This window comes from Canis aureus, chromosome 11 (assembly GCF_053574225.1).
Source record: "Canis aureus isolate CA01 chromosome 11, VMU_Caureus_v.1.0, whole genome shotgun sequence".
Taxonomy (NCBI): Eukaryota; Metazoa; Chordata; class Mammalia; order Carnivora; family Canidae; genus Canis; species Canis aureus.
In genome coordinates this window covers 18,840,849-18,865,839 of record NC_135621.1, presented here as the reverse complement: position 1 = coordinate 18,865,839, position 24,991 = coordinate 18,840,849, and the positions used below count along the sequence as shown (strand labels likewise).

At 40.9% G+C, this 24,991-nt stretch overlaps 1 long non-coding RNA gene across 1 annotated transcript; it reads left to right on the top strand.

Moving 5' to 3' along the window:
* Positions 1–8,915: 8,915 nt before the first annotated feature.
* Positions 8,916–24,779, top strand: LOC144323455 (uncharacterized). Its single transcript, XR_013388883.1, has 5 exons — positions 8,916–9,077; positions 13,091–14,604; positions 21,632–21,796; positions 22,281–22,388; positions 23,541–24,779. It is a non-coding gene; the product is annotated as an uncharacterized LOC144323455 (long non-coding RNA).
* The last annotated feature ends 212 nt before the right edge of the window (positions 24,780–24,991 follow it).

Genomic DNA, 24,991 nt, shown 5'->3' with positions numbered 1-24,991 from the left:
AGAGCCTGCTTCTCTCTCTCTTTCTCTCTCTAATGAATAAATAAATAAAATCTTTTAAAAAAGAAAAACAAAATGTCATAATTTACTGGGTATTATTCAGAAAGATTTGCCTCAGTTTGGGGAAGGAAATGCTAGGCTAAATGCTACTCTAGTCCAATTGAACACATATGAACACAGAATCTGAAAGGACTAAACTGTTTCAAAGCGATTCAAGTGATACCAGAATAAAGCTAAAGAATCTTCATAGGGATAAAAATACATCCAGCATTCAAGAAGGCAAATTCGTAAAGCCTGACACAATTAAAATTCACCAGGCATGCAAATAAGCAGGAAGATGCAACTTATAATGAGACCAAGCTATACAAATAGAACTCAAATGTAAAAGATAATATAATTAAAACAAAATACAGTTAAAACAGTAATTACTATACTTTGTATATTGAAGAAGAGTGAAGAAAGATTGAACATATTAAGTAAAAAAAAGAAAAATATTAAAAGGATCCAAATCAAACTTATAGAGATGAACACTATACTTTATAAGAAAAATATAGATAGAATAGTTATAGCAATTAGAATAATAAATGAATAAATAAATAAATAAATAAATCTTAAAAAAAAGACTCCATGAAATACAGACCAGAACTGTGGAACAGATGAAAAAAACCAGGAGTTGGTTCCTTGAAAGAATTAAGATAGATAAACCATTAGCCAGGCTTATTAAAAAGAAGAGAGAAAAGACTCAAATTAATAAAATCATGAATGAGAAAGGAGAGAGCACCACCAATACCAAGGAAATACAAATGATATTAAAAACTGATTATGAGCAGCTTTACGCCGATAAGTTAGGCAATCTAAAAGAAATGGATGCATTTCTAGAAAACCACAAACTACCAAAACTGGAACAGGGAAGAAATAGAAAACCTGAACAGGCTGATAAGTGGGGAGGAAATTGAAGCAGTCATCAAAAGCCTCCCAAGACACAAAAGTTCAAGGCCAGATGGCTTCCCAGGGGAATTCTATCAAATGTTTAAAGAAGATACAATACCTATTCTACTAAAGCTTTTTGGAAAGATAGAAAGAGATGGAATACTTCCAAACTCGTTCTATGAGGCCAACATCACAATTCCAAAACCAGACAAAGACACCACCAAAAAGAATTATAGATCAATATCCATGATGAACACACATACAAAAATTCTCAAGAAGATACTAGCCAAAAGGATCCAACAATACATTAAGAAGATTATTCACCATGACCAAGTGGGATTTATCCCCGGGATGCAAGGCTGGCTCAACACTCGTAAAGCAATCAATGTGACTGATCATATCAGTAAGAAAAAAAAAAAGAACCATAGGATCCTCTCAAATATGCAGAGAAAGGATTTGACAAAATACAGCATCCATTCCTGATCAAAACTCTTCAGAGTGTAGGGATAGAGGGAACATTCCTCAGCATCTTAAAAGCCATCTATGAAAAGCCCACAGAAAATATCATTCTCAATGGGGAAACACTGGGAGCCTTTTCCCTAAGATCAGCAACAAGACAGGGATGTCCACTCCCACCACTGCTATTCAAGATAATACTAGAAGTCCTAGCCTCAACAATCATACAACAAAAAGAAATAAAAGGCATTGAAACTGGCAAAGAAGAAGTCAAAGTCGGGATCCCTGGGTGGCGCAGCGGTTTGGCGCCTGCCTTTGGCCCAGGGCGTGATCCTGGAGACCCGGGATCGAATCCCACATTAGGCTCCCGGTGCATGGAGCCTGCTTCTCCCTCTGCTTATGTCTCTGTCTCTCTCTCTCTCTCTCTGTGACTATCATAAATAAATAAAAAAATTTAAAAAAAAAGAAGTCAAAGTCTCCCTCTTTGCAGATGATATGATACTGTACATAGAAAACCCAAAAGACTCCACCCCAAGATTGCTAGTACTCATACACCAATTCAGCTGTGTGGCAGGATACAAAATCAATGCCCAGAAGTCAGTGGCATTTCTATATACTAACAATGAGACTAAAGAAAGAGAACTTAAGGAGTCAATCCCATTTATGATTGCACCCAAAGCATAAGATACCTGGGAGTAAACCTAACCAAAGAGGTAAAGGATCTCTACTCTAGAAACTACAGAACACTTCTGAAAGAAATTGAGGAAGACACAAAGAGATGGAAAAATATTCCATGCTTATGGATTGGAAGAATTAATATTGTGACAATGTCACTGTTACCCAGGGCAATTTACACATTTAATGCAATCCCTATCAAAATACCGTGGACTTTCTTCAGAGCACTGGAACAAATCATCTTAAGATTTGTGTGGAATCAGAAAAAACCTCGAATGGCCAGGGGAAGAGTAGCAAAGAAAACCACAGCTGGGGGCATCACAATTCCAGATTTCAGGTTGTACTACAAAGATGTGGTCATCAAGACAGTGTGGTGCTGACACAAAAACAGACACATAGATCAATGGAACAGAATAGAGAATCCAGAAGTGGACCCTCAACTTTATGGTCAACTAATATTCGACAAAGGAGGAAAGACTATCCACTGGAAAAAAAAAACAGTTGCTTCAGTAAATGGTGCTGGGAAAATTGGGCATGCACATGGAGAAGAATGCAATTGGACCATTCTCTTACAACATACACAAAGATAAACTCAAAATGGATGAAAGATACAAATGTGAGACAAGATTCCGTCAAAATCCTAGAGGAGAACGCAGGCAACACCCTTTTTGAACTTGGCCACAGCAACTTCCTGCAAGATACATCCACGAAGGCAAAGGAAACAAAAGCAAAAATGAACTATTGGGACTTCATCAAGATAAAAAGCTTCTGCACAGCAAAAGAAACTCTCAACAAAACTAAAAGACAACCTACAGAATGGGAAAACACATTTGCAAATGACGTATCAGATAAAGGGCTAGTTTCCAAGATATATAAAGACCTGCTTAAACTCAACACCAAAGAAACAAACAATCCAATCATGAAATGGGCAAAAGACATGAACAGAAATTTCACAGAGGAAGACATAGACATGGCCAACAAGCACATGAGAAAATATTCTGCATCACTGGCCATCAGGGAAATACAAATCAAAACCAGAATGAGATACCACCTCACACACAATGGGGAAAATTAACAAGGCAGTAAACCACAAATTTTGGAGAGGATGTGGAGAAAGGGGAACCCTCTTGCACTGTTCGTGGGAATGTGAACTGGTGCAGCCACTCTGGAAAACTGTGTGGAGGTTCCTCAAAGAATTAAAAATATATCTGCCCTACGACCCAGCCATTGCACTGCTGGGTATTTACCCAAAGATACAGATGCAGCGAAACGCCGGGACACCTGCACCCCGATATTTATAGCAGCAACGTCCACAATAGTCAAACTGTGAAAGGAGCCTCAGTGTCCACTGAAAGATGAATGGATAAAGAAGATGTGGTCTATGAATACAATGGAATATTACTTAGCCATTAGAAACGACAAATACCCACCATTTGCTTCAACGTGGATGGAACTGGAGGGTATTATGTTGAGTGAAATAAGTCAGTTGGAGAAGGACAAACATTATATGGTCTCATTCATTTGGAGAATATAAAGAATAGTTAAAGGGAATAAAGGGGAAAGGAGAAAAAATAAGTGAGAAATATCAGAAAAGGAGACAGAACATGAAAGACTCCTACCTCTGGGAAATGAACTAGGGGTGGTGGAAGGGGAGGTGGGCGGGGGATGGGGGTGACTGGGTAGCAGACACTGAGGTGGACACTTGACGGGATGAGTCCTGGGTGTTATTCTGTATTTTGACAAATTGAACACCAATTAAAAATAAATTTATTAGAAATAAATAATAAATAAAATAAAAATAGTGAAAGGGAATTAAGGGGAAAGGAGAGAAAATGATTGGGAAATATCAGAGAGGGTGACAGAACATGAAAGACTCCTAACTCTGGGAAATGAACAAGGGGTGGTGGAAAGGGAGGTCGGTGGGGAGTTGGGGTGACTGGGTGACAGGCACTGACGGGGGCACTTGATGGGATGAGCATTGGGTGTTATATTATATGTTGGCAAATTGAACTCCAATAAAAGACATTTTTTTTAAAAAGGCAATGGGTGTCAGGAGTTTCTTAGGTGGCTTCCTAGAATATTTTATGTATACAATGGAATATTCTCAGCCATTAGAAATGACAAATACCCACCATTTGCTTCAACGTGGATGGAACTGGAGGGAATTATGCTGAGTGAAATGAGTCAATCGGAGAAAGACAAACATTATATGTTCTCATTCATTTGGGGAATATAAATAATAGTGAAAGGGAATAGAAGGGAAGGGAGAAGAAATGGGTAGGAAATATCAGAAAGGGAGACAGAACATAAAGACTCCTAACTCTGGGAAATGACCTAGGGGTGGTGGAAGAGGAGGAAGGTGGGGGATGGCGATGAATGGGTGACGGGCACTGAGGGGGGCACTTGACAGGATGAGCACTGGGTGTTATTCTGTATGTTGGCAAATTGAACACCAATAAAATGAGTTTATTATTTAAAAAAAGAATATTTTATGCAAATACAATAATATGTTTATACATGCATAGGCATTTATATCTTTGCCCTTAGATTTGTATAATCTTGTGTAAGTATATGCATTTTTGACTGTGTAGGGAATAGTTCACATTTGTGCAAAGTTTCCCTATTGTGTAAATATATTATAACTTTCTATATCCATATTTCTAATTGTGAAAAGAAGAGTACCAAAAATGATAACAACTTGGGTAAATATTGAAGTATTTTCTTATTCAGGTAACCAAATTTATAATTGAGAGTTTAAAGTCCAAATAAAATATTTTATGGTGTGTTTGATCATTTTGTTTTTTAACATTTACTTTTCTATTGTCGTAAAATAGACAAAAGGTAAAATTTGCCATTTTTACTATTTTTAAGTATCCAGTTCATTGGCATTAGGAACATGCACGTCACCATCATCACCAACATCTACCTCCAGAGCTTTCAAAAAAATTTTTTTTCAGTATCGTTTGACATACAATAGTACTTTAGTTTTAGGTGTACAACATAGTAATTTGACAAGCTTATACATTATGCTATACTCATCACAAGTACACCTACCATCTGCACCATATAAGACTTTTACAATATCATTGACTATATTCTTTATGCTGTACGTTTCATTCTCATGACACTCATTCTGTTAATGAAAGCCTGTATCTCCCACTCCCCTTCACCATCTGCCCATCATCTGGCAACCATCGGTCTGTTCTCTGTATTTATAGGTCTGACTCTGCTCTTCTTGTTTTTTCATTTGCTTGTTTTAGATTTTACTTATGAGTGAAATCATATGGCATTTGTTTTTCACGGTCTGACTTTTCACTTAGCATAATACCCTCTAGTTCCATCCATGTTGTCTCAAATGCCACAATGTCATCCAAGGATACATCTCATACAAGGATGTCCACTCTCACCACTTTTATTTAGTGTAGTACTGGAAATCCTATCCACAACAAGCAGACAAGAAAAAGATATAAGAGGCATCCACATTGGTAAAGAAGCTAAACTGTCACTCATCATAAACAACATGATACTACACAAAAAAATCCTAAAGCCTCCACCAAAAAACTACCCTGAGTAATAAATGAATCCAGTAAGGTGGCAGGACACAAAATTAATACCCAGAGAGAGGTAGTGTTTCTATGCACTAATAATGAAGTAGCAGAAAGAGAATTAAGAAAACTTCATTTAGGGATCCCTGGGTGGTGCAGCGGTTTGGCGCCTGCCTTCGGCCCAGGGCGCGATCCTGGAGACCCGGGATCGAATCCCACGTCCGGCTCCCGATGCATGGAGCCTGGTTCTCCCTCTGCCTGTGTCTCTGCGCCTCTGTGTGTGTATGTGTGATGACTATCATAAATAAATAAAAATTTAAAAAAAAAAGAAAACTTCATTTACAGTTGCACCAAAATAACAAAATACCTCAGAATAAACTTAACTAAAGAGGTTTACCCTGAAAACTCTAAAACATTGTTGAAAGACATTGAAGATGGCACAAAAAATGGAAAAAAATTCCATTCTCATGGACTGGGAGAATTAATATTGTTTAATTTTTTTTCATTTATTTATGATAGTCACAGAGAGATTGAGAGAGAGAGAGAGAGAGAGAGGCAGAGACACAGGCAGATGGAGAAGCAGGCTCCATGCACCAGGAGACCGATGTGGGATTCAATCCTGGGTCTCCAGGATCGCGCCCTGGGCCAAAGGCAGGCGCTAAACCGCTGCGCCACCCAGGGTTCCCTGTTTAAATGTCATATTGCCCAAAGCAATGTACAGATTCAATGCAATCCCTATCAAAATACCAACAGAATTTTTTAATAGTACAAACAAAATTAAAATTTGTATGGAATCACAAAATACCTCAAATAGCCAAAGCAATCTTATAAAGAAAAACAAAGCTATATATGCTACAAAGCTGTAGTAATCAAAACAATATGATACAGGCACAAAAGTAGACACACAGATCAATAGAACAGAATAAAGAGCTCTGAAATAAACTCACAATATAAGTCAATTAATTTATGACAAAGGAAGCAAGTATATCCAATGGGGGAAAAGACAGTCTCTTCAAGAAATGATGTTGGGAGAACTGGATCAGCTACATGTAAAAGAATGAAACTGGACCACTTGCTAACACTATGACAAAAATAAATTCAAAATGTATCAAAGACCTAAATGTGAGACCTGAAACCAAAAAAGTTCTAAATAAAAGTGCAGAGAATGATGTATTTGACATCAGCCAAAGCAATATTTTTCTCCAGAAGTTTTTCATCTTCCCAAACTTAAATTCTGTACCCATTAGACAATAACACCCATTCACTCCTGGGTCCCATCTCTTCTGAAGGGAATTGTGCTCCTGGCCCAGTTCATCTCTGACCTCAGTGTCACAGCCATCCAACAGCTTCTCTGTCTCCTTCAAGAGCCAGCCACTGTGCACCACCAAAGATGGGCAGGTCCAGGGCCTTGGGGAGGATGCTCAGTAGGGCATCCCACTCCTCAACCCAAAACCCAAGTCCAGACTTTCATTTGCAAAGACACCAAAGGCTTCATCTGAAGCCAGGCAACTCTGGGGGGCCCCAATGCACCCAGTGTCCCCTGCCAATGGATAGGCACCTTGCAGACCAACTTCTGTACCAGCAACCTGGTGGTGACTGCAACAGTGAAGTCCATGGTTTGGGGCTCAGGGGAAGCCCTCAAGGTCTCTGTCAGTCTTATTGGTGCTTACAAAACCAGAAGCCTGGACCTGTACTCTCCACTCACTGACACCCCCCTGAAGTTTTACATTCCCTACCAGCAATGCCTCCCCATGAAAAAGGAACCTGATGGGCAGCCCTGATGGTTCAGCGGTTTAGCACCACCACCTAGAGACCTAGGATTGAGCCTCACATCAGGCTTCCTGCATGGAGCCTGCTTTTCCCTCTCTTTTCCCTCTGCCTGTGTCTCTGCCTCTCTCTCTTTCTCTCTCTCTCATAAATAAATAAAATCTTAAAAAAAAAGAGAGGAACCAGCTATCTGATGATGGGCCAATTGGAAGAGAACAGAGGTTCTATCCTTCCGCCAGAGGCCTTTGTGGTTCTCTACTGGTCCAACGAGAACCAGAGCTTCATCACCTGCAGCAAGAGGACGTGCCCCTCCTAGCCTATTGGGACTGCTGGGTCCCAGGCCTAAAACCGAGGCCAGCCTCCCAGGCCCAAGCCCTAGGGACTCCTTTCTTATCTAAATAAATGTTTCTTGACTGGAGAAAAAAAAGAAAAAAGAAGATGTCACAAGGGAGGGAAAAATAAGTAACTCTTTACTGCCTAAAGAAAAGTAACCTAAAAAAAGGCAAACCAGGAAATAAATCCTTAACTACACAGAGCAAACTGTTACTGGAAAGGAGGTGGGCAAGCAAATTGGTTAAATTGTTGATAGGTGTAAAGGAAGGCTCTAACACCTGCACCCCAATGTTTATAGCAGCAATGTACACAATAGCCAAACTGTGGAAGGAGTCTTGGTGTCCACTGACAGATGAATGGATAAAGAAGATGTAGTCTATATAGACAATGGAATATTACTCAGCCAGTAGAAAGGACAAATACCCACCATTTGCTTCAAAGTGGATGGAACTGGAGGGTATTATGCTGAGTGAAGTAAGTCACTTGGAGAAGGACAAACAATACATGGTTTCACTCATATGGGGAATATAAGAAATAGTGAAAGGGATCATAGGGAAAAGGAGAGAAATGAGTGAAAATATCAATGAGGGTGACAAAACATGAGAGACACCTAACTCTGGGAAATAAACAAGGGGTAGTGGAAAGGTAGGTGGGAAGGGGGTTGGGGTGACTGGGTGATGGGCACTGAGGGGAGCACTTGGCCAGATGAGCACTGGGTATTATGCTATATGTTGGCAAATAGAACTCCAATAAAAAATAAATAAATAAATAAATAAATAAATAAATAAATAAATAAGAAATAAATAAGAAAAAAATAAATAGGGACAGCTTAGTTGTCTCTAGTTTGGGTGATCCTAAATAAAACTGATTTTATTTGCAAAACAAACTTGAATACCTTGCAAAAAGACAGGCTTTATGGACTACCATCCTGATTCAGTTTGGATTAGGCCCGTTAAAAAACATATTTTAGATGGATGGAAGATGGTAGAATAGAATTCCTCATGTCAGCTGGTCCCCTAAATTTAGCTACATAACTATCAAGCTATCCTAAACAGCAGTGAATTCAAGCTGAGATGTACGGAAGAATGCCTGACTCTACAAATCAAAAGATACACCCCTGTTGAGACAGCAAGTGATTGCTGTGCAGCTGCATTCACTTTGAAAGCACTATGATGTCACACATTGCCATAGTAACGAGAAATATACCTCTGCCTTTCTTCCCAACTGTCACTCTTTGAGCTGAGCAGTTCATAGTTGATATTGAGTGAGTTGTCAGCTCTCTACCTAGCGTCTTTGACAATGGACAACCTCAATTGTTGCTGCTGCAATGATGTTGCCAAGGCTGTGGTGCCAGATTTTGTCCACCGAAACTCAGTGAGTGACTCTCCACCCACTTCTATGATTCACCCTTCATAATGAGAAGGTTCATAAAAAATATTAATGCGGAAGAACAAATAAATATTGTCAAGGTGGCCTCAGGAAATTTGAAAGTGATTGGGTGGTGGAGAACATTGAGGATGACTTTACTGACGAGGAATCCTCACAGAGAGAGAAGGAGTACAGGAATGGCAAAGGAAGAGGGATATGCAGACCCTGAACTGAACAGGGAGCCTGACATGATCTTGGGATCATGATGCAAGCTGCAGTCAGACACGTAACCTATTGAGCCAAGAAGGCCACTGCATCCCGATTCCTATGCTGCTTCACAAGGAAGATTATTTTGGTCACTGTGAAGACTCAGATCCTTAAATCAACATCCTTCTAGGGCACTTTGTTAGCATTTTGTTCTTCCCACTTGAATTCTGGCTTTCATGATGTGGCTACAGAAGTTACACCATGGCTGGTGGAACAGAACCAAAGATAGCACATTGTAGGCATTGATTTCCTACAGCCTCAGAAGCTGATTCTGTCTCATGCTGGGAGAAATCAGGTCTCCTGAGGTGTGTCCTTCATCTCCAATCAACTGTACTCTGCATAAATACTGTAAAAATTAGCCTGAAAGCCTCCTCCCCATGAGGTCATGTGACCACAGACCTTGGCTCTTTAGGCATCTTGAGTGGTAACGTCCGAAGACAACACACATGGAACATTGTCTAATGTATGGAAGTGTTGAATCACTATGCCGTATAACTGGAACTAATACAACATTGTATGTTGACTACAAAAAAAATTCAGTAATAAACCATAGTAAAACCAGAAACCTATCCCAGAACCAGGCTATTTTTTATTGCGTATTTGGGATGCAAAACTCCATTGCTTCAAATACCAAAAGTAGTTTCAATGCCTCCCTGAAAAGTCTTAAGTGGAAGGAGAAATGATGAAAATAAAGGCCAGGTGGCATTAAGAGAACATCAAATTTGAAAATTAAATGTCAGTAAGCCTCTTAAATATTGGGACAAATAGCTAAGGTAGAATGGAGGAAGAAGAAGGATCTTTGTATTTTAATAAACTCTGATCCAAAATCTGCACCACCTCAGAGGGGCATTTTGATAAGTCATTTCTCTGCTCCTCAGTTACTTCTTCTGTAAAATGAGGAAAATTTGGGATTTTTTTTTATTTTTTAAGATTTGTGTCAAAGATAAATAATACATAATATATATAAAGTGCCAGAATGTATAACTCTGGGAAAAATGTAAAGATTCAACAGAGAAATCCAAACAGAATTCAGATGGCATCAGACCATCCCCAGTGTCCCTGAGGACATTGTTCCCACTGTTACATGTGTTTTTATGCTGTTGACTAGGCTGCCATGGATTCATTAGTAACTTTTGAAACTTGGTCACCAAGGACTATTTTGTTATTCACTCAGATGTTCCCTGTGCACTGGTAACAAACTAAACATATAAAAGAAATGTTGCTGTTATAGAATTTGCAGGGAAGCCTGCCTCCCTGTCCAAGATCAGATATGCCTCTCTGACAAAACTAGAGAGAAACTTCCTTACCTCTGCATTTTTTTTCTTCTTTCAAGAAATCCAGTATCTGTGCCAGTTTAGACTTGGTGAGAGAAGCAGAGACTGTACCCAGGCTCCTTATATCAGTCATGGATGTCTAATGAAGGTCTGTCAAGTGTCAGGCTTGCCTGTGTGTGTGCATGTGCTTGTGTGGAGGGTGAGGTTGGAGGCTGTGATAAATAGAATATGAGAGTGGGAACAGAAGAACACATGCCAACTCCTGACCAACTAAATGCTGCTCAAGTTGCAGTTCCCTCAAGGGCCACTAATAAAGAACCATCAAAAAGTAATTGTCATGATATGTTTTTCCAAATTCTCCAAACATAGGCAGAGGGTGAGCACAGTTTTTAAAATCTGGAATTCAGTTCATTATAATTGATACTGCAGAAAAGTATTCAACAATCATTTCTTATAAGTCGTTATCCTAAAGGAACACGAAATTAGAATTTTCTGCCATGGTTATTTTATGAGTTCAGGAAGCTTTATTTGGGGGGTGGCAGAGGGAGAGGGAGACAGAGAGTCTTAGACGGGCTCCACACTGGGTATGGAGGGGGCTTAATCTCATGATCCTGAGATCATGACCCAAGCTGAAACCAAGAGTTGGAGGTTCAACCAGGTGAGCTGCCCAGGCACCTGAAATTGATGAACCTTAATAAAGAGATAAAAAATAAAAAGGCAATAGAAAGACACTGCCATCGAATAAGATCCACTAGGGTCACAGATGTCAAATAATATCAGTATTATAAATTACATTGCAGGGAACCTCCCCTTATTCTCTGTTATTTAGGTCCTTTTTACCACTTTTCCTTGGAGGAGGGAGAGATGGTGGTGGTGGCAACATTTACTCTTCTTGCATCTCTTCTTTCTAGTCCATAGGCATCCTCTGTCCCAAATGAAGACTGAGAGTTTTGTTCCAAACATACAGAAGGTCAAAGTGTCTCAAATATATTCACTAAAGAGGAGTCAATGAAGGAATAAACTGACTGTCACTCATCTAACTCCCGAAGTGACAGTGAGAACAGGTAGTTTTGCATAGGTAAGTCCTGGAGGCCTACCTGTGAACATTAAATGAAAACATTACTTACACAAAGGGGGTGGTAAATTTTATTATTTGATGAAATGGTTTCAAATTTTAATTGATCTGAATTCAAATTAAATAAATAAATAAATAAATAAATAAATAAATAAATAAATAACTTTAGTCTCCCAGAAAAATTTTTCCAGTATAACAGAGAGTGTGAGTATGATTGCTGGTAAAAGCCAAAATGAAGCAGTCTTATATCCAAAGGATCTGCCCCCATAGGCTTAACTGCATTATCAAGAGTAGAATTTATTTAACAAGCTTCCTAAATTAAAAAACAGTGTCACTGAAGGTCAACACATTATATTAAGTATTTTAAACATTAAATTCATGATCAAATGCTAATATGACTGAGTTCATCAGTCTTTCCTAATATAGAAGAATTAATGTTTTGATAAGACAAGAGGAAATAATTTTAGATCCTAAGAACTTCATAGGAGAGGAAGAACTAGAGTTACAATACCAATAATCAGTACAAGGATTTAAACTCTCCTACAGTGGAAGGGAGAGGGGGAAGAAAATTAAGAATGCCGAAATAAACCTGACTCATCATTCAGTTTGGCCTATCAGAGTCTTCCCCTGGCAAGTACATGACAAGATACTATCTCTCCAGTGAGTCATTTCTCCCAGGAGGTAAGGGGGGAGGGCTTGTCTGTATTTCAAAATCATGTCTGTGAATGCTGAGCAATAAACCTGCTAATTCAACTTATGAGGACAGATGTCATGGCCAAAATTAGTAAAAATAAAAAAATAACTAGAGAAACTGGGTGAACATAAAAAAATTTAAATAGCTATTAATATAAATAGCTATCTAATAGCTAAGATCAATTACCAAGGAACAAGCATGGAATAGTTGTCATCTGAAATCCACAGCTACATTTTCACTGTTATCTTGTGTTACTATGTCACTGAGTATGCACCAAAATGAAATACTATCTTCTACAGGCAGCCAGAAAGCTCCTTGAGGGAGCTCAACCTGCAAATGATTGGAGCTCCACTCTCTCATATTATGTTCTTTAAATAACAGAGGCTTATTAGATATTTATTTTAATGAATAAATGTAGATTATTTACTTGAGCAATGCAAGAGTAACCTAACATAGTTTTGATTCTCTATTCAGAAAACATATACTGGATACAACTAGGACAATTTTTTGAAACATAAAAAAAGTAGTTTTCACTCTCATGTACAAGTGTATAGGATTTCCCTACAAACACTGAGTTATGCCTAAAGTTGCTCATTAACAATCATTTACCCCCAATAAAACCCTAAGACATATTATTGGACAATATATCAAGTTATTGTTAACTATTGATATTCCCAGTGAGGTTGCACTTACCGATTTTTTTTTACAGGATGGATACCTGGATACCTTCAAGCAGCTGCTTGAAACACAAACCTCAATGAGGCTAAGTTTTGACATGAAGGAGGGGAGGGAATTTCCTGAGCATCTATCTAAAGAGATTTCTGGGGGGAAGAAATGTACATTGGGTATAGGGAGGCTTAACACTCCTTGGAGGTGCAGAAATGGACAGTGACAAATGTCACTGAGAAAGGTAGGTACTTTATACTATGGCTACAAAGATTGGCTCATATTGTGTCCATTTGTTTCTGGATGTTGTTTGGGCAAGTTACATATATCAAAACTCAGAGAACATAAGCTGTAGGGTTAGGGAGCTGATTTACTAGTGAGGAAAGTTGAATTGAAGCAGGCAAGAACACAAATTGTTCAAAGAGGTCACTAAGATAAACCCTAAGACAGATTCTGAAGGCTAAGTGCTGTGAAGAACACTGAGTTGGTCAGGCCAATCAGGCTGGCAAAGAGCAAATTGGACAGATCATCCCTTCTGGACTCCATCCAGGACCCAAAACATCACAACAGGACTTATATATAAAGTACAGATAAATTGGGTTTATATTTAAGTTCCAGAAAAAAAATTTCATTATACCACTTCAGGAAACCCCTGCCTAAGCAGTCCCAGCCTGGCTTAAAAATACTTTCATTTGCCTAAACATGGGGTGAAAAACAAAACTACATCTTTGTATTTTAAAGTTTTTATCTCCCTATTTAGAAATAATTCAAAGTACAGAGAGCAGAACTAACTATAAATGACTTCTCTAGTGTTAAAATTCTGCATACGACAAAATATGATCAATATACTAAATATCTGTCCAAATCCATAGAATGTACAACATGAGTGAACCATAATGTAAATTATGTACTTTGACGTGTCCATATAAGTTCATAATTTGTAACAAAGGAACCACTCTGGTGGGGGGTGTTAGTAACAGGAGAGGTTATGCCTTTGTAAAGAAATATTTCTCTACCTTCCCCTCAATTTTGCTGTGATGCTAAGATTGCTCCAAAAAATGTTTTAATTTTAAAACACAAAAAAATACAAAATAACAGATCCTTCTTGGTTTTGAAAATGGAGCATTTCAGTATGGTGTGAAAAAAACTAAAGAAAATAAGGATGGGGGGCTGAAAACTGACATAACTGCCTCCAGGATAAAGACAAATAAAATCTGTACAAAACGAAATATTGCTGAGAAACTGCAAATCAGACATAAGATTTATGTTTTGTTTTCTGTTTATTTGACATCTTTGGAAATATGCTTTCTAGTTAAAAGCACAAGATCCATACTAAACCTTTCCCATAGAATTCTCTGTGTTAACAAATTAAATTAACTGAAAGAAGACAGTGGAGGAAGGGCAAGATGGCGGAAGAGTAGGGTCCCCAAATCACCTGTCCCCACCAAATTACCTAGATAACCTTCAAATCCTCCTGAAAATCTACGAATTCGGCCTGAGATTTAAAGAGAGAACAGCTGGAACACTACCGTGAGAAGATTTCACGCTTCTATCAAGGTAGGAAGACGGGGAAAAAAGAAATAAAAAAACAAAAGGCATCCAAGGGGGAGGGGCCCCACAAGGAGCCGGGCTGAGGACGGGGCGAGTGCCCCCAGGACAGGAAAGCACCATCCGGGAGAAGCAGGAGCTTCACCAATCTTCCCGGGTGGAAAGGCGATGGCAGGGAGTTAGAGCAGGACCCCAGGAGGGGGGGGATGCCCTCAGGCTCCCTGGGACACTAACAGACACCTATGCCTCGGGGAGAGTGCATGGAGCTCCCGAAAGGGATGCAGAGACCACGGCTGGACCCTGGAGCAACTGGGGGGCTGGGGTGGCACCACCGCAGAGGGGGCTGTGCCACCCCAGGAGCACGAATCCAAGAGCACAGGCCCAGGAGCATAGGGCAACGGGACACAGCCCAGGATCCGGCCTCCCCCTGGGACAGGCTGAGGCCGTGAGGGCCCAGGACAGCAAGGACACTCCTGCCCAAGCTGAGCAGATCAGCGGCCCTGCCCCCAGAGCCTCCAGGCCCTGCAGACGGAGAGCTCCGTTGTTACTGCGGGAGCTGAATCCACAGCTCCAGAGCTGGCCGCCGCCACTGGGGTTGTTCCTCCTGGGGCCTCACAGGGTATACAACCCCAACTGAGCCCTGCACCAGGCAGGGGCACAGCAGCTCCCGCAAATGCTAACACCTGAAAATTAGCACAACAGGCGCCTCCCACAGAAGACCAGCTAGACGGACAAGATCAGGGGAAGTCAGAGACTTAAAGCATGCAGAATCAGAAGATACTCCCCTGTGGTTTTTTTTTTTTTTGCTTTTTGATTTCTGTTTGCTACCCCACCCCCTTTTTTCCCTTTCTTTTTCTTTCTCTTTTTCTTCTTTCTTTTTTTTCTTTCTTCTTCCTTTCTTCTACTTTTTTCTTTTTTTCTGTTTCTTTCCTTCTTTCTCTTCTTTATCTCCTTTTCCCAACAACTTGTTTTTCACCACTCTGCACTGAGCAAAATGACTAGAAGGAAAACCTCACCTCAAAAGAAAGAAGCAGAAACAGTCCTCTTTCTCTAGGGTTACAAAATATGGATTACAATTCCATGTGAAAGCCACTTCAGAAGCACTATTATAAAGCTACTGGTGGCTCTAGAAAAAAGCATAAAGGACTCAAGAGACTTAATGACTGCAGAATTTAGATCCAATCAGGCAGAAATTAAAAATCAATTGAATGACATGCAATCCAAACTAGAAGTCCTAATGACGAGGTTAACGAGGTGGAAGAACGAGTGAGTGACATAGAAGACAAGTTGATGGCAAAGAGGGAACCCGAGGAAAAAAGAGACAAACAATTAAAAGACCATGAAGATAGATTAAGGGAAATAAACGACAGCCTGAGGAAGAAAAACCTACGTTTAATTGAGGTTCCCGAGGGCGCAGAAAGGGCCAGAGGGCCAGAATATGTATTTGAACAAATTATAGCTGAAAACTATCCTAATCTGGGAAGGGAAACAGGCATTCAGATCCAGGAAATAGAGAGATCCCCCCCTAAAATCAATAAAAAATGTTCAACTCCTCATCATTTAATAGTGAAGCTTGCAAATTCCAAAGATAAAGAGAAGATCCTTAAAACAGCAAGAGACAAGAAATCCCTGACTTTTATCAGGTGGAGTATTACAGCAGATCTCTCCACAGAGACCTGGCAGGCCAGAAAGGGGTGGCAGGATATATTCAGGGTCCTCAATGAGAAGAACATGCAACCAAGAATACTTTATCCAGCATGGCTCTCATTCAAAATGGAAGGAAAGATAAAGAGCTTCCAAGACAGGCAGGAACTGAAAGAATATGTGACCTCCAAACCAGGTCTGCAAGAAATTTTAAGGGGGAATCTTAAAATTGCCCTTTAAGAAGAAGTCCAGTAGAACAATCCACAAAAAAAAGGACTGAATAGATATCATGGTGACACTAAACTCATATCTTTCAATAGTAACTCTGAAGGTGAATGGGCTTAATGACCCCATCAAAAGTCACAGGGTGTCAGACTGGATAAAAAACCAGGACTCAAATATTTGCTGTCTACAAGAGACTCATTTTAGACAGAAGGACACCAACAGCCTGAAAATAAAAGGTTTTGGAGAACCATTTACCATTCGAATGGTCCTCAAAAGAAAGCAGGGGTAGCCATCCTTATATCAGATCAACTAAAATTTACCCCGAAGATTGTAGTGAGAATGAAGAGGGACACTACATCGTACTTAAAGGATCTATCCAACAAGAGGACTTAACAATCCTCAATATATATGCCCCGACTGTGGGAGCTGCTAAATATATCAATTAATTAATAACCAAAGTAAAGACATACTTAGATAATAATAGCCATATACTTGGTGACTTCAATCTAGCTCTTTCTATCCTCTATAGGTTCTAAACACAAAATCTCCAAAGAAACGAGAGCTTCAAATTATACACTGGACCAGATGGATTTCACAGATATCTATAGAATTTTACATCCAAACTCAACTGAAAACACATTCTTCTCAAGTGCACATGGAACTTTCTTCATAATAGACCACATACTGGGTCACAAATTGGATCTCAACGGATACCAAAATATTGGGATCATCCCCTGCATAATCGCAGACTATAATACCTTGAAATAAGAACTAAATGACAACAAGAAGTATGGAAGGACCTCAAACACGTGGAGGTTAAGGACCATCCTGCTAAAAGATGAAAGGGTCAACCAGGAAACTAAGAATGAATTTAAAAGATTTATGGAAACTAAAGAGAATGAAGATACAACCGTTCAAAATCTTTGGGATGCAGCAAAAGCAGTCCTAAGGGGGAAATACATCGCAATACAAGCATCCATTCAAAAACTGGAAAGAACTCAAATACGAAAGCTAACCTTACACATAAAGGAGCTAGAGAAAAAACAACAGATAGATCCTACACCCAGCAGAAGAAGAGATATAATTAAGATTCGAGCAGAACTCAACGAATTCGAGACCAGAAGAAATGTGGAACAGATCAACAAAACCAGGAGTTGGTTCTTTGAAAGCATTAATAAGATACATAAATCATTAGCCAGGCTTATTAACAAGAAGATAGAGGAGACTCAAAATAATAAAATCATGAATGAGAAAGGAGAGATCACTACCAACACCAAGGGAATACAAACGATTTTCAAAACATTTTATGAACAGCTATACGCCAATAAATTCGGCAATCTAGAAGAAATGGACACATTCCTGGAAAGCCACAAATTAACAAAACTGGAACAGGAAGAAATGGAAAACCTGAACAGGCCAATAACCAGGGAGGAAATTGAAGCAGTCATCAAAAACCTCCCAAGACACAAGAGTCAAGGGCCAGATGGCTTCCCAGGGGAATTCTATCAAATGTTTAAAGAGGAAACCATACCTATTCTACTAAAGCTGCTTGGAAAGATAGAAAGTGATGGAGTACTTCCAAATTCGTTCTATGAGGCCAGCATCACATTAATTCCAGAACCAGACAAAGACCCCACCAAAAAGGAGAATTACAGACCAATATCCCTGATGAACATGGATGCAAAAATTATCAACCAGATACTAGCCAATAGGATCCAACAGTACATTAAGAAAATTGTTCACCATGAACAAGTAGGATTTATCCCCAGGACACAAGGCTGCTCAAACACTGGTAAAATTATCAATGTGATTGATCATATCAGCAAGAGAAAAACCAAATGCTGAGAAAGCATTTGACAAAATACAGCATCCATTCCTGATCAAAACTCTTCAGAACGTAGGGATAGAGGGAACATTCCTCATCATCGTAAAAGCCATCGACGAAAACCTTACAGAAAATATTCTCAACGGGGAAGCACAGGGAGCCTTTCCCTAAGATCAGGAACAAGATGGGGGATGTCCACTCTCACCCCTGCTATTCAACATAGTATTGGAAGTCCTAGGCTCAGTAATCAGACAACAAAAAGACATTAAGGGCACTCAAATTTGCAAAGAAAAAGTCAAACTCCCCCTCTTCTCTGATGACATGATACTCTACATAGAAAACTCAAAAGCCTCCACCACAAGATTGCTAGAACTCATACAGCAATTTGGTAGCATGGCATAATACAAAATCAATGCCCACAAATCAGTGGCATTTCTATACACTAACAATGAGACTGAAGAAAGAGAAATTAAGGAGTCAATCCCATTTACAATTACACCCAAAAGCATAAGATACCTAGGAATAAACCTAACCAAAGAGGTAAAGGATCTGTACCCTAAAAACTATAGAACACTTCTGAAAGAAATTGAGGAAGACACAAAGAGATGGAAAAATATTCCATGCTCATGGTTTGGCAGAATTAATATTGTGAAAATGTCAATGTTACCAGGGCAATTTACACGTTTAATGCAATACCTATCAAAATACCATGGACTTTCTTCAGAGAGTTAGAACAAATTATTTTAAGATTTGTGTGGAATCAGAAAAGACCCCGAATAGCCAGAGGAATTTTAAACAAGAAAACCATAACTGGGGGCATCACAATGCCAGATTTCAGGTTGTAATACAAAGCTGTGGTCATCAAGACAGTGTGGTACTGGCACAAAAACAGACACATAGACAAATGGAAAAGAATAGAGAACCCAGAAGTGGAACCCTGAACTTTGTGGTCAACTAATATTTGATAATGGATGAAAGAATATCCATCAGAAGTAAGGCAGTCTCTTCAATAAATGGTGCTCGGAAAATTGGACATCCACATGCAGAAGAATGAAACTAGACCACTCTCTTTCACCATACACAAAGATAAAATCAAAATGGAGGAAAGATCTAAATGTGAGACAAGATTCCATCAAAATCCTAGAGGAGAACACAGGCAACACCCTTTTTGACCTTGGCCACAGTAACTTCTTGCAAGATACATCCATGAAGCAAAAGAAACAAAAGAAAAATGAACTATTGAGTCTTCATCAAGATAAGAAGCTTTTGCACAGCAAAGGATACTGTCAACAAAACTAAAAGACAACCTGCAGAATGGGAGAAGATATTGCAAATGACGTATCAGATAAAGGGCTAGTGTCCAATATCTGTAAAGAACTTATTAAACTCAACAGCAAAGAAACAAACAATGCAATCATGAAATGGGCAAAAGACATGAAGAGAAATCTCACAGAGGTAGACATCGACATGGCCAACATGCACTTGAGAAAATGCTTTGCATCACTTGCCATCAGGGAAATACAAATCAAAACTACAATGAGATACCACCTCACACCAGTGAGAATGGGGATAATTAACATGTCAGGAAACCACAAATGTTGGAGAGGATGCAGAGAAAAGGGAACCCTCTTACACTGTTGGTGGGAATGTGAACTGGTGCAGCCACTCTGGAAAACTGTGTGGAGGATCCTCAAAGAGTTAAAAATAGACATGCCCTATGACCCAGCAATTGCACTATTGGGGATTTAACCCAAAGATACAGATGCAATCAAACACTGGGCCACATGCACCCTGATGTTTCTAGCAGCAATGTCCACAATAGCCAAACTGTGGAAGGAGCCTTGGTGTCCATCAAAAGATGAATGGATAAAGAAGATGTGGTTTATGTATACAATGGAATATTACTCAGCCTTTAGAAACAACAAATACGGGACCCCTGGGTGGCGCAACGGTTTGGAGACTGCCTTTGGCCCAGGGCCCGATCCTGGAGACCTGGGATCAAATCCCACGTCAGGCTCCCGGTGCATGGAGCCTGCTTTTCCCTCTGTCTGTGTCTCTGCCTCTCTCTCTCTCTCTCTCTCTCTCTCTCGTTGTGTGATTACCATAAATAAATAAAAATTAAAAAAAAAGAAATGACAAATACCCACCATTTGTTTCAAAGTGGATGGATCTGGGGATCCCTGGGTGGCGCAGTGGTTTGGCGCCTGCCTTTGGCCCAGGGCGCGATCCTGGAGACCCGGCATCGAGTCCCACGTCGGGCTCCCGGTGCATGGAGCCTGCTTCTCCCTCTGTGTCTCTGCCTCTCTCTCTCTCTGTGACTATCATAAATAAATAAAAATTAAAAAAAAAAAACAAAGTGGATGGATCAGGAAGGTATTATGCTGAGTGAAGTAAGTCAATCAGAGAAGGATAAACATTGTTCTCATTCATTTGGGGAATACAAATAATAGTGAAAGGGAATATAAGGGATGGGAGAAGAAATGTGTGGGAAATATAAAGGGTGACAGAACATAAAGACTCCTAAATCTGGGAAACAAACTAGGGGCGATGGAAGGGGAGGAAGGCGGGGGGTGGGGGACACTGAGGGAGGCACTTGACACGATGAGCACTGGGTGTTATTCTGTATGTTGGTAAAATGAACACCAATAAAAAATTAATGTATTATGAAAAAAAATCAGGGCACAATTAGACGGTTTCACAACAGAAGATGACCATGGCTGCATCTTGTATCATTCCCACCCCATCTTGCTGGCCCCATTGAAATGAGGCCGGAGGTAAAGTGACTATTGTGATATTACGTTGCTGGTACCCAGGCCACTTTCAAGTGGTACCCCATGCCACATCTCACCCCTTCATGTCAATGCACCATCCTTAAAATTGCACCTCAGTTACACTGGGCACCAGCTCACGTGTATTACAAATATCATCCATAGACCCCTGATGATGTCCCTAAGAAAGAGATTCTGCCTCTTCTATCACCGTGCAGGGTGGGAACCTGGGGACTATGTGAGAGACACGGTGGGTCAGATAGGTCACAGATCTGGGAAATCAAACACAGAAAGAGAGGTATGAAATCAGCTCCATCTCCAGAAAAGTAGGACCTTCCTTGCATTTTCAGAGAGTTGTGGCTATGGCATTTTTGGCTCCTGATGTACAGTTAAGGAGATGGCATGAGGTTAGCAGTCATCTGCCAAGAAGGGGCTCTGGATAGGTCTGACTGAAGGGAGGGGCCCAAGGGCTGGGATCTTGATAAAGTGACGTCAGTTATTCGGGGACAAGCGTGTAATGGATTTAGAACTCTGGTAAACAGGAAGCTGCATTGAACAATGTCCCTCTTTCCAGATCACTTAACTGGAACCGGTCAAGAGAACAAGATGTTCTTTTGTTGCCCTACATTCAGTGGCTCTGGGCTTCAGGGAGACCAGACAGAGAGATGTTCATGTGGCTATGGACGTCAGCTCAGACTCTTCGCCGAAGCTTCTGGTTATGTGCGTGAGACCTCAACAGGTACCGCAAGGCACCTGGGGGAAGCCACTGGCTAGCAGGCCACACTGTAATCTCAGCTGAGGGGGTTCGCACCTCTTTCACCCTCATTGGGTGTGTGTCCGTTTGTGTATGTGTAAGAGGGTGTGTTAGTGTGAGTCTGTGTGTATGTGTGTGTGTGTGTAGAGGGGACAGAGGAGAAGAACATGCCCTTCCTTGGCAGAACCAGCTGCCACGGTTTGGAAGCCTGACACATCTTTGATGTTCAGACGCCAGGTCATAGCAGGCAAGATGAGAAGTTGAGTGCTGAGGACCAAGCTCAACTTCAAGTAAGTCATAATTGCAAGAGTCTCTTTCATCTGGCTTCTCCTTGCCCGATTTCCCTTCAGCTGCCCCTGTGATGTGAAGTGGAGAACATGATTTCTAAACGGGATATCCCCTTGTTGTGTTCTGGAGGGAGTAACCTAATGTCTCTTGGCCGTGTACATACGGGGCATTGTATTTGCAGAGCTGCACCCAGGAAATCTTGGAGGAGATGTTCTGTGGCTTCAACACTTCTAACTCCCTAGACAATGATCGGGTGCACCAGGCAAACAAGGAGCAGTGCTGTTCTGAGGTGAGAATGGGAAGAGGGTTCTCCACACACAAATGGCCCCCACACAAACATGGAGAGAAACCTGGGGCCCTGCCGTAGTTTTTCCACATGAGTGCCACACAGGTCTAAACACAAAGAGTCCTGAACCTCCAATCCTAACCTCTGGCTATGTCTGAGGTGATAAGACACTGTTTCCCTAGATTAGAATGGTGCAGAATAGATTTCATGCTTTTGAGGAGTGGGGGTGGTTAGTTTTTTTCACTCAGAGCAATGAGTGTCTTTGCGTTTCACTACCATTTTCCTTAATTCACCCACGCGCCTCAGGTATCCTGTGTAGAACGCAGCTGCACTGTCATTGCTCGACGTCTGCAGGCAAGATCACAAAAGATCACACGAAAGAGGGTGATTTAAGACAAAAGGAAGGGTGGGATGAAGCGATTCTCTAGGTTTATCTCTAAGGTGTCATTTGCCAGAACACATCAGATCATTGTAGGCCCAACAGATCATGAGCTGTGTCCTTAGAGGTCCTCGTAGTACTCAATCAATGGGACCGTCTGCCACAGTGATTCAGCGATTCAAGGCCCTTGGCACTTGATATGATGCCATTCTCTCGCCATGTCTGCCGTGCTGCAAGGAGCAATGAGTGTGTCCCCACAGACTGTTTAAATAGCTTGATCTGCCATAACCTGGAATCCCAGTTTGGGTGGAAGCCCTGTGATGCCTCTTGACCCAGATAGCTGGCTCCATCTTTTTTGTAGAGATTCACACAGATCTTGATGAGTTGCTCCAAGGGTTCAATTACTCCATCTCCCCCCGAGAAGCACAGGTGCATCAGACCACCGACTACAAGCATGGCCGGTCTGGGCTGTGAACAATCCCATTCATGGTGGAAGGACCCAAAGATGATCAGGGCAAGCCAAGAGCCCAGAGTAGAAAAAAAATGGCACCCCTGGGGCCTGCCAAAGAAGGTGCTCTCCCCTGACCCTTCCTCCCTAGGTCAGGAACAGACCAAGGGACATCAGCTTAGGGGAAATGCCACGCAGCCCATGATTTGGTCTCTTCTCAGGTCCCATCTGTGGGATCTTGAGCAGTGTTTGAGGTGCTAACCCTCTGTGTTCTATCTGCATTGGGATGTTTACGGATGACTCCATGGCATACTGGTCTTCCTAACAGGTCTGAGTTGAGAGAAATGCGGGTGTTGCTCAACTACTTGAATGTATTGAAGTTGCCAATGCTGTGCCCTGCGTCCCAACCAACCAATGGTATTTTGAAGCCTAGATCCTTTTTCTGTGAGGGCCCTGAAGTCCTTTGTCCTCCAAAACTTCCTGAGGGGATGGGTATCTCTGGGCTGAGCGCCAGACCCTGTTCTTCCCAGTGGCCCGTGGTTTGAAAGCTGACCACAGCGCCCCTCCTTGTGTCTCTGGTGTGTAAAGGAAACATCCACCCTGACCCTGGGTGAGGCCTGGACCATGCGTATGCTCCGAGAAGGCAGAATAGATACTTTGTTATTTTTTTAACAACTTTATTTTTTATTGGTGTTCAATTTACGAACATACAGATTAACACCCAGTGCTCATCCCGTCAAGTGCCCGCCTCAGTGTCGTCACCCATTCACCCCCACCCCACGCCCTCCTCCCCTTCCACCTATGCTAGTTCGTTTCCGAGAGTTAGGAGCCTTTATGTTCTGTCTCCCTTTCTGATATTTCCCACACATTTCCTCTCCCTTAACTTATATTCCCTTTCACTATTATTTATACTCCCCAAATGAATGAGTACCTATAATGTTTGTTCTTCTTCAATTGACTTACCAAACTCAGCATAATACCCTCCAGTTCCACCCACATTGAAGCAAATGGTGGGTAATTGTCATTTCTAATGGCTGAGTAATATTCCATTGTGTACATAAACCACATCTTCTTTATCAATTCATCTTTCTATGGACACCGAGGCTTCTTACACAGTTTGGCTATTGTGGCCATTGTTGATATAAACATCGGGGTGCAGATGTCCCAGCGTTTCATTGCATCTGTATCTATGGGGTAAATCCCCAACAGTGCAATTGCTGGGTCATAGGGTATATCTATTTTTAACTCTTTGAGGAACCTCGACACAGTATTCCAGAGTGGCTGCACCAGTTCACATTACCACCAACAGTGTAAGAGGGTTCCCTTTTCTCTGCATCTTCTCCAACATTTGTGGTTTCGTGCCTTGTTAATTTTCCCCATTCTCACTGGTGGGAGGTGGTATCACATTGTGGTTTTGATTTGTATTTCCCTGATGGCAAGTGATGTAGAGCGTTTTCTCATGTGCATGTTGGCTATGTGTATGTCTTCCTCTGTGAGATTTCTCTTCATGTCTTTTGCCCATTTCATGATTGGATTGTTTGTTTCTTTGGTGTTGAGTTTATTTTTTTAATAAATTAATTTTTTATTGGTGTTCAATTTACCAACATACAGAATAACACCCAGTGCTCATCCTGTCAAGTGTTCCCTTCAGTGCCCGTCACCCACTCACCCCCACCCCCCGAACTCCTCCCATTCCACCACCCCTAGTTCGTTTCCCAGAGTTAGGAGCCTTTATTTTCTGTCTCCCTTTCTGATATTTCCCACACATTTCTTCTCCCT